Source organism: Festucalex cinctus, chromosome 18 (genome assembly GCF_051991245.1).
Source record: "Festucalex cinctus isolate MCC-2025b chromosome 18, RoL_Fcin_1.0, whole genome shotgun sequence".
Classification (NCBI taxonomy): domain Eukaryota; kingdom Metazoa; phylum Chordata; class Actinopteri; order Syngnathiformes; family Syngnathidae; genus Festucalex; species Festucalex cinctus.
The window spans coordinates 10,902,552-10,910,932 of NC_135428.1; positions in this window are offsets into that span (position 1 = coordinate 10,902,552).

Sequence of the window (8,381 nt, forward strand, 5' to 3'; positions counted from 1 at the left end):
ATGTATAGTATGGCGTTTTCTTTAAAAAAAAAAAAAAACGACCATGTTCCTAAGGCGTTTTTTTTTTTGTTTTTGTTTTTTTTTTTATGTTTTTTTTTTTTTAAAAACGACCATGTATACTAAGGCGTTTTTTATTTTTTTTTTTTATTTTTTTTTTTCAAACGACCATGTATAGTAAGGCGTTTTTTTTTTTTTTTTGTTGTTTTTTATTTTTTTTAAACGACCATGTATAGTATGGCGTTTAAAAAAAAAAAAAAAAAAAAAAAAAAAAACAACCATGTATAGTAAGGCGTTTTTTTTTAAAAAAAACGACCATGTATAGTATGGCGTTTATTTTAAAAAAACGACCATGTATACTAAGGCGTTTTTTTTTGTTTTTTTTTAATGTTTTTTGTTTTTTTTTAAACGACCATGTATAGTAAGGCATTTTTTTTGTATTTTGTTTTTTGTTTTTTTGTTTTTTCAAACGACCATGTATAGTATGGCATTTATTTAAAAAAAACGACCATGTATACTAAGGCGTTTTTTATTTTTTATTTTTTTTTATTTTTTTCAAACGACCATGTATAGTAAGGCGTTTTTTGTTTTTTTTTGTTGTTTTTTATTTTTTTTAAATGACCATGTATAGTATGGCGTTTAAAAAAAACAAAAAAAACAAAAAAAAACGACCATGTATAGTAAGGCGTTTTTTAAAAAAAAACGACCATGTATACTAAGGCGTTTTTTTGGGGGTTTTTTTAAACGACCATGTATAGTAAGGTGTTTTGGTTTTTTTTTGATTTTTTTTTTTTTTAAACGACCATGTATAGTAAGGCGGTTTTTTTGGTTTTTTTTTTTTTTTTTTTTTTCCAAACGAACATGTATAGTAAGCCTTTTTTTGTTTTGTTTTGTTTTTTTCAAACGACCATGTATAGTAAGGCGTTTTTTTTTGTTTTTTTGTTTTTATGTTTTTTTTATGTTTTTGTTTTTTGTTTTTAAACGACCATGTATGGTAAGGCATTTTTTTTTTTTTTTTCAAACGACCATGAAAAGTATGCCGTTTAAAAAACAAAAAAAAAACGACCATGTATAGTAAGGCGTTTTTTTTTTTTTTTAAACGACCATGTATACTAAGGCGTTTTTTTTTTGTTTTTTTTTAAACGACCATGTATAGTAAGGCGTTTTTTTTTTTTGTTTTTTTTTTAAACGACCATGTATAGTATGGCGTTTATTTTAAAAAAACGAGCATGTATACTAGGGCGTTTTTTTGTTTTCAAACGACCATGTATAGTATGGCGTTTTCTTTAAAAAAAAAAAAAAACGACCATGTTCCTAAGGCGTTTTTTTTTTTGTTTTTGTTTTTTTTTTTATGTTTTTTTTTTTTTAAAAACGACCATGTATACTAAGGCGTTTTTTATTTTTTATTTTTTTTTATTTTTTTCAAACGACCATGTATAGTAAGGCGTTTTTTAAAAAAAAAACGACCATGTATAGTAAGGCGTTTTTTTTTTTTTGTTTTTTTTTTTCAAACGACCATATATAGTATGGCTTTTTTTTAAAAAAAACGACCATGTATAGTAAGGCGTTTTTTTTTTTTGTTTTTTTTTTTCAAACGACCATGTATAGTATGGCGTTTATTTTAAAAAAACGACCATGTATACTAAGGCGTTTTTTATTTTTTATTTTTTTTTATTTTTTTCAAACGACCATGTATAGTAAGGCGTTTTTTTTTTTTTGTTGTTTTTTATTTTTTTTAAACGACCATGTATAGTATGGCGTTTAAAAAACAAACAAACAAAAAAAACAACCATGTATAGTAAGGCGTTTTTTTTTAAAAACGACCATGTATACTAAGGCGTTTTTTTTGGGGGGGTTTTAAACGACCATGTATATAGTAAGGCGTTTTTTTTTTTTTTTTTTTTTTTTTTAAACGACCATGTATAGTAAGGCGGTTTTTTTGGGTTTTGTTTTTTTGTTTTTGTTTTTTCAAACGACCATGTATAGTAAGCCTTTTTTTGTTTTGTTTTGTTTTTTTCAAACGACCATGTATAGTAAGGCGTTTTTTTTTGTTTTTTTGTTTTTATGTTTTTTTTATGTTTTTGTTTTTTGTTTTTAAACGACCATGTATGGTAAGGCATTTTTTTTTTTTTTTTCAAACGACCATGAAAAGTATGCCGTTTAAAAAACAAAAAAAAAACGACCATGTATAGTAAGGCGTTTTTTTTTTTTTTAAAACGACCATGTATACTAAGGCGTTTTTTTTTTGTTTTTTTTTAAACGACCATGTATAGTAAGGCGTTTTTTTTTTTTTTTTTTTTTTTTTAACGACCATGTATAGTATGGCGTTTATTTTAAAAAAACGAGCATGTATACTAGGGCGTTTTTTTGTTTTCAAACGACCATGTATAGTATGGCGTTTTCTTTAAAAAAAAAAAAAAACGACCATGTTCCTAAGGCGTTTTTTTTTTTGTTTTTGTTTTTTTTTTTATGTTTTTTTTTTTTTTAAAACGACCATGTATACTAAGGCGTTTTTTATTTTTTTATTTTTTTTATTTTTTTCAAACGACCATGTATAGTAAGGCGTTTTTTGTTTTTGTTTTTTGTTTTTTATTTTTTTTAAACGACCATGTATAGTATGGCGTTTAAAAAAAACAAAAAACAAAAAAAAAAAAACAACCATGTATAGTAAGGCGTTTTTTTTAAAAAAAAACGACCATGTATAGTATGGCGTTTATTTTAAAAAAACGACCATGTATACTAAGGCGTTTTTTTTTGTTTTTTTTTAATGTTTTTTGTTTTTTTTTAAACGACCATGTATAGTAAGGCATTTTTTTTGTATTTTGTTTTTTGTTTTTTTGTTTTTTCAAACGACCATGTATAGTATGGCGTTTATTTAAAAAAAACGACCATGTATACTAAGGCGTTTTTTATTTTTTATTTTTTTTTATTTTTTTCAAACGACCATGTATACTAAGGCGGGTTTTTTTTGGGTTTTTTTAAACGACCATGTATAGTAAGGCGTTTTTTTTTTTTTTTTTTTTTTTTTTAAACGACCATGTATAGTATGGCGTTTATTTTTAAAAAACGAGCATGTATACTAGGGCGTTTTTTTGTTTTCAAACGACCATGTATAGTATGGCGTTTTCTTTAAAAAAAAAAAAAACGACCATGTATCCTAAGGCGTTTTTTTTTTTGTTTTTTTGTTTTTTATGTTTTTTTTTGTTTTTTTAAATGACCATGTATAGTAAGGCGTTTTTTTTAAAAAAAACGACCATCTATACTAAGGTGTTTTTTTTTTTGTTTTTTTTTTTTAAACGACCATGTATACTAAGGCGTTTTTTTTTTTTTTTTTGTTTTTTGTTTTTTTTAAACGACCAAGTATAGTAAGGCGTTTATTTTAAAAAAACGAGCATGTATACTAGGGCGTTTTTTTGTTTTCAAACGACCATGTATAGTATGGCGTTTTCTTTAAAAAAAAAAAAAAACGACCATGTTCCTAAGGCGTTTTTTTTTTTGTTTTTGTTTTTTTTTTTATGTTTTTTTTTTTTTAAAAACGACCATGTATACTAAGGCGTTTTTTATTTTTTATTTTTTTTTATTTTTTTCAAACGACCATGTATAGTAAGGCGTTTTTTTAAAAAAAAACGACCATGTATAGTAAGGCGTTTTTTTTTTTTTGTTTTTTTTTTTCAAACGACCATATATAGTATGGCTTTTTTTTAAAAAAAACGACCATGTATAGTAAGGCGTTTTTTTTTTTTGTTTTTTTTTTTCAAACGACCATGTATAGTATGGCGTTTATTTTAAAAAAACGACCATGTATACTAAGGCGTTTTTTATTTTTTATTTTTTTTTATTTTTTTCAAACGACCATGTATAGTAAGGCGTTTTTTTTTTTTTGTTGTTTTTTATTTTTTTTAAACGACCATGTATAGTATGGCGTTTAAAAAACAAACAAACAAAAAAAACAACCATGTATAGTAAGGCGTTTTTTTTAAAAAACGACCATGTATACTAAGGCGTTTTTTTTGGGGGGGTTTTAAACGACCATGTATATAGTAAGGCGTTTTTTTTTTTTTTTTTTTTTTTTTTTTAAACGACCATGTATAGTAAGGCGGTTTTTTTGGGTTTTGTTTTTTTGTTTTTGTTTTTTCAAACGACCATGTATAGTAAGCCTTTTTTTGTTTTGTTTTGTTTTTTTCAAACGACCATGTATAGTAAGGCGTTTTTTTTTGTTTTTTTGTTTTTATGTTTTTTTTATGTTTTTGTTTTTTGTTTTTAAACGACCATGTATGGTAAGGCATTTTTTTTTTTTTTTTTCAAACGACCATGAAAAGTATGCCGTTTAAAAAACAAAAAAAAAACGACCATGTATAGTAAGGCGTTTTTTTTTTTTTTAAAACGACCATGTATACTAAGGCGTTTTTTTTTTGTTTTTTTTTAAACGACCATGTATAGTAAGGCGTTTTTTTTTTTTTTTTTTTTTTTTTAACGACCATGTATAGTATGGCGTTTATTTTAAAAAAACGAGCATGTATACTAGGGCGTTTTTTTGTTTTCAAACGACCATGTATAGTATGGCGTTTTCTTTAAAAAAAAAAAAAAACGACCATGTTCCTAAGGCGTTTTTTTTTTTGTTTTTGTTTTTTTTTTTATGTTTTTTTTTTTTTTAAAACGACCACGTATACTAAGGCGTTTTTTATTTTTTTATTTTTTTTATTTTTTTCAAACGACCATGTATAGTAAGGCGTTTTTTGTTTTTGTTTTTTGTTTTTTATTTTTTTTAAACGACCATGTATAGTATGGCGTTTAAAAAAAAAAAAAAACAAAAAAAAAAAAACAACCATGTATAGTAAGGCGTTTTTTTAAAAAAAAACGACCATGTATAGTATGGCGTTTATTTTAAAAAAACGACCATGTATACTAAGGCGTTTTTTTTTGTTTTTTTTTAATGTTTTTTGTTTTTTTTTAAACGACCATGTATAGTAAGGCATTTTTTTTGTATTTTGTTTTTTGTTTTTTTGTTTTTTCAAACGACCATGTATAGTATGGCGTTTATTTAAAAAAAACGACCATGTATACTAAGGCGTTTTTTATTTTTTATTTTTTTTTATTTTTTTCAAACGACCATGTATAGTAAGGCGTTTTTTGTTTTTTTTTGTTGTTTTTTATTTTTTTTAAATGACCATGTATAGTATGGCGTTTAAAAAAAACAAAAAAAAAAAAAAAAAACGACCATGTATAGTAAGGCGTTTTTTTAAAAAAAACGACCATGTATACTAAGGCGTTTTTTTGGGGGTTTTTTTTTAAACGACCATGTATAGTAAGGTGTTTTTTTTTTTTTTTGATTTTTTTTTTTTTTAAACGACCATGTATAGTAAGGCGGTTTTTTTGGTTTTTTTTTTTTTTTTTTTTTTCCAAACGAACATGTATAGTAAGCCTTTTTTTGTTTTGTTTTGTTTTTTTCAAACGACCATGTATAGTAAGGCGTTTTTTTTTGTTTTTTTGTTTTTATGTTTTTTTTATGTTTTTTTTTTTGTTTTTAAACGACCATGTATAGTAAGGCATTTTTTTTTTTTTTTCAAACGACCATGAAAAGTATGCCGTTTAAAAAAAAAAAAAAAAACGACCATGTATAGTAAGGCGTTTTTTTTTTTTTTAAAACGACCATGTATACTAAGGCGGGTTTTTTTTGGGTTTTTTTAAACGACCATGTATAGTAAGGCGTTTTTTTTTTTTTTTTTTTTTTTTTTAAACGACCATGTATAGTATGGCGTTTATTTTTAAAAAACGAGCATGTATACTAGGGCGTTTTTTTGTTTTCAAACGACCATGTATAGTATGGCGTTTTCTTTAAAAAAAAAAAAAACGACCATGTATCCTAAGGCGTTTTTTTTTTTGTTTTTTTGTTTTTTATGTTTTTTTTTTTTTTTTTAAATGACCATGTATAGTAAGGCGTTTTTTTTAAAAAAAACGACCATCTATACTAAGGTGTTTTTTTTTTTGTTTTTTTTTTTTAAACGACCATGTATACTAAGGCGTTTTTTTTTTTTTTGTTGTTTTTTGTTTTTTTTAAACGACCAAGTATAGTAAGGCGTTTATGTTTTTTATTTATTTTTTTGGGGGGGATTTTTTTTTTTCAAACAACCATGTATAGTATGGCGGGTTTTTTCTTTTTAAACGACCATGTATAGTAAGGCATTTTTTTTGTATTTTGTTTTTTGTTTTTTTGTTTTTTCAAACGACCATGTATAGTATGGCGTTTATTTAAAAAAAACGACCATGTATACTAAGGCGTTTTTTATTTTTTATTTTTTTTTATTTTTTTCAAACGACCATGTATAGTAAGGCGTTTTTTGTTTTTTTTTGTTGTTTTTTATTTTTTTTAAATGACCATGTATAGTATGGCGTTTAAAAAAAAAAAAAAAAAAAAAAAAAACGACCATGTATAGTAAGGCGTTTTTTTAAAAAAAACGACCATGTATACTAAGGCGTTTTTTGGGGGGGTTTTTTAAACGACCATGTATAGTAAGGTGTTTTTTTTTTTTTTTGATTTTTTTTTTTTTTAAACGACCATGTATAGTAAGGCGGTTTTTTTGGTTTTTTTTTTTTTTTTTTTTTTTCCAAACGAACATGTATAGTAAGCCTTTTTTTGTTTTGTTTTGTTTTTTTCAAACGACCATGTATAGTAAGGCGTTTTTTTTTGTTTTTTTGTTTTTATGTTTTTTTTATGTTTTTTTTTTTTGTTTTTAAACGACCATGTATAGTAAGGCATTTTTTTTTTTTTTTCAAACGACCATGAAAAGTATGCCGTTTAAAAAAAAAAAAAAAAACGACCATGTATAGTAAGGCGTTTTTTTTTTTTTTAAAACGACCATGTATACTAAGGCGGGTTTTTTTTGGGTTTTTTTAAACGACCATGTATAGTAAGGCGTTTTTTTTTTTTTTTTTTTTTTTTTAAACCACCATGTATAGTATGGCGTTTATTTTTAAAAAACGAGCATGTATACTAGGGCGTTTTTTTGTTTTCAAACGACCATGTATAGTATGGCGTTTTCTTTAAAAAAAAAAAAAACGACCATGTATCCTAAGGCGTTTTTTTTTTGGTTTTTTTGTTTTTTATGTTTTTTTTTTTTTTTTTAAATGACCATGTATAGTAAGGCGTTTTTTTTAAAAAAAACGACCATCTATACTAAGGTGTTTTTTTTTTTGTTTTTGTTTTTTAAACGACCATGTATACTAAGGCGTTTTTTTTTTTTTTGTTGTTTTTTGTTTTTTTTAAACGACCAAGTATAGTAAGGCGTTTATGTTTTTTATTTATTTTTTTGGGGGGGATTTTTTTTTTTCAAACAACCATGTATAGTATGGCGGGTTTTTTCTTTTAAAACGACCATGTATACTAAGGCGTTTTTTTTTGTTTGTTTGTTTGTTTTTTTTAAACGACCATGTATAGTAAGGCGTTTTAAAAAAAAAACAAAAAAAACAAAAAAAAAACAACCGTGTATATATAGTAAGGCGTTTTTTAAAAAAAAAAAACGACCATGTATAGTATGGCGTTTATTTTAAAAAAACGACCATGTATACTAAGGCGTTTTTTTTTTTTTTTTTAATGTTTTTTTTTTTTTTCAAACGACCATGTATAGTATGGCGTTTTTTTTTTTAAAAACGACCATGTATACTAAGGCGTTTTTTATTTTTTATTTATTTTTTTTTTTTTCAAACGACCATGTATAGTAAGGCGTTTTTTTTTTTTTTTTTTTTTTTTTTTTTTTTTAAACGACCATGTATAGTATGGCGTTTAAAAAAAAAAAAAAAAAAAAAAAAAACAACCATAGTAAGGCGTTTTTTTTTTTAAAACGACCATGTATACTAAGGCGTTTTTTTGGGGGGGGTTTTAAACGACCATGTATAGTAAGGCGTTTTTTTTTTTTTTTTTTTTTTTAAACGACCATGTATAGTAAGGCGGGGGTTTTTTTTTTTTTTTTTTTGGTTTTTTTTTCAAACGACCATGTATAGTAAGGCGTTTTTTTTTGTTTTTTTGTTTTTATGTTTTTTTTATGTTTTTTTTTTTGTTTTTAAACGACCATGTATAGTAAGGCATTTTTTTTATTTTTTTTTCAAACGACCATGAAAAGTATGCCGTTTAAAAAACTAAAAAAAAACGACCATGTATAGTAAGGCGTTTTTTTTTTTTTTTAAACGACCATGTATACTAAGGCGTTTTTTTTTTGTTTTTTTTTAGACGACCATGTATAGTAAGGCGTTTTTTTTTTGTTTTTTTTTAAACGACCATGTATAGTATGGCGTTTATTTTAAAAAAACGAGCATGTATACTAGGGCGTTTTTTTGTTTTCAAACGACCATGTATAGTATGGCGTTTTCTTTAAAAAAAAAAAAAATGA